The sequence below is a fragment of the Brachycentrus maculatus genome, unplaced genomic scaffold (assembly GCF_059751285.1).
Source record: "Brachycentrus maculatus isolate JH-2025_06_01 unplaced genomic scaffold, ASM5975128v1 h1tg000407l, whole genome shotgun sequence".
Classification (NCBI taxonomy): Eukaryota; Metazoa; Arthropoda; class Insecta; order Trichoptera; family Brachycentridae; genus Brachycentrus; species Brachycentrus maculatus.
The window spans coordinates 64,671-67,376 of NW_028281156.1; the positions used below are offsets into that span (position 1 = coordinate 64,671).

Below are 2,706 nucleotides of genomic sequence, written 5' to 3' on the forward strand. Positions count from 1 at the left end.
TCAGACGAATGTGTGGCAAAACGATGTTTGATAGATGTTCGAATGATGAAATAAGGAAAGAATGTAAGGCTGAGATAAGCATTATCGATAAAATTAAGAAAGGTGTGTTGAGATGGTTTGGACATGTGGAGCGTATGAGTGAAGAAAGAACGGTTAAACAAATTTATGGGGCGAATGTAGTCGGAAAAAGAAGCAGAGGACGACCGAGGAAAACTTGGCACAATCAGGTATGTCAAATACTTGAGAGCGGCCGGGTCAGGAGTCGTAATAATCGTCGGGTATGTATGAGGAGATGCATGAATGTAGAAGAGGCAAAGAATGTTTGCAAAGACAGAGTGGTGTGGCGTTCGATTCTCCCTGCCTACCCCTGCGGGGAAGCGGCGTGATGGTTAGTTAGTTAGTTAGTTAGTTAGTACAAATTATGTAAATGTTCCAATTCCAATTGCGTGCAATTCCATGCTTTATTATATAAAAAATTAATACAAGAGCAACAAATATAATTTCATTTTAAACAACGTAATAAAAAAAACTTTTTGAATCTTCTGATAAAAAAACGTAATCTTATGTATATATGCTGTGGCTGCCTCTATGGGGTAATAGGTTAGCGTGTTTAGCTACCCTGCTGGAGGTCCCGGGTTCGATTCCTACGGGGGGGGGGGTGAAAATAAATATGAGTGATTTTACACTCTATTATTTATTTAACTTAACCCTTGACCCTAGACCGGTCCCTGATGTTCTGGAGTGATCACCTTGCATATATGTAAGTAACAATTGAGATAACACTGCGTCAATACGATGCAGTGCCCTATACACCATTGGGTATGGACCATTGGTATTAGATGAATCGTATGTATGCAACCACAATTGTGTGTAAATATTAAATTTATATATGTTAATAACCACAATTTTTCATAATCGTAGCCAAACTGTCTGCCTGCATAGTGTAGTAGTTAGCGAATTTGACTACCTTACTGAAGGTCCCGGGTTCGATTCTTAGGAGGGTTAAAATATATATTTTTTTTAAATTACACTGTATTATTTATTTAATACCACTCTTGAGTGCATGATTAATCACCTTGCCCTCACACAATAAACAATAAAATTAACATTGAGCTAGTGTCTTATGTACCATTGGGTGCCAATAAGCGTCAGTAGTAGTAGTAACTGAACTTTATTTTGGTATCCATAAAAAAATGCATTATCAACATAATTTTTTTAATATTTTTTAAACCACCACATAAAGTTTTAAATTGAAGAAAAAAAAACAGAAAACTATCAAACCGAATTTTAAAAAAGTTCATTCGTTTACCCCTGGTGGGACTCGAACCCACAATCCCCGGCTTAGGAGGCCGATGCCTTATCCATTAGGCCACAGGGGCCGGTACGCAAAGGGAGAAATTCACCAAATAAAAGACAGCTTTCATCCCTTCAATAAGTGCCTATACATTTATATCAATATAATACACAGTTAATTTCAAAAATAAATGTTTGCTTACTTTATGTTTGTTTATTCAGATTTATGCTGGCAATTTGCTTAAAACGAAACTTTGAAACCTCCGCGAAGCAAAAAGCTCCTTAGGATCTCATGTCAGAAAGCTTACAACGGCGTGACATTGCAATCTGGTAGATTTAACAATAGGAACATATTACGTAACAAAGTTTGTGCTGCAGCAAAACGTAAAGGCAACTTTGCAAGGAAGATGAATTGCCACTTCTTGGAATTGGCGAATCAGTTAGCGTGACTTTTGCAAATATTCGAGAATTTTAAATATTCCATGCGGAATAAACGAAACCGGCAATATATTATTACATTTCGACATCTCAACATAGATGAAGAAGAATATTGAAGTCAGGGTATTTACAGTTCAGGGTATTTCAAACCAGCCATAGATGGCTCCACTAAACTCACACATGGTGGGATGATATTTATTATTGTTTATTAAATTTAAGTATTGTGGATGTAATCATGAAGTTATAAGCTCAGTAAATACCCAAACTTCCATATCATTCTACATCTATACGTTTATTGTTCCGAAAAGTGAATGCCGCGGTATACTGGTGATACATATAAAATGCCGTAATACATATAGTAAAAAAATGTCGATGAAATAAATAAATAAAAAATATTTGAAAAAAAAACAGAATGGTATTCTCTCTGCCTACCTCTGTGATAAGCGGTATGATTGTTGGTTATTCAGTTAGTTATTATTTTATGTTTCATATTTCTGATTTGAAATATTTCTCGTAATGTAATACTAAGTACATTCCAATTTTGCGTATCATTTTTATAATGCTATCAAATCTCGCTTCTCTGAGTTACGACAATCCCCATTGTAGCGCTTAAGCTATTGTTGCAGTTATTATAATATTTTCCCGACTAAGCGTTGCTTACATACTAAGAAACTAAGCTTATTGTGCTTTCTTATCTTAGTTATCGTCCCTTTATTGTTCAAAGAGAGCGGCGTCTGGAGGAATAACCACTCGCTGTCAAAATAAAGAAACCTCCGCCATTTTGTGTATTCTGAATGTTGTGCGGAATTAGCATACAATGCAATGCTGCACGACTCAATTTAGTTTTTAATGAACTCCCGCAATATGCTTTTGTTATTGTTTATACTTACCAACTTATTAATGTCGTTAGAAAACGGTGCCTTTTGTTTGATTTTAATTTGCATTTTATGTCATTTTAAACTGTAATTACCGCTC

General features: G+C 35.4%; 1 non-coding gene across 1 annotated transcript; it reads right to left on the bottom strand.

Moving 5' to 3' along the window:
- Positions 1-1,306: 1,306 nt before the first annotated feature.
- Positions 1,307-1,379, bottom strand: TRNAR-CCU (transfer RNA arginine (anticodon CCU)). Its single transcript has one exon. It is a non-coding gene; the product is annotated as a tRNA-Arg (tRNA).
- Between the last annotated feature and the right edge of the window lie 1,327 nt (positions 1,380-2,706).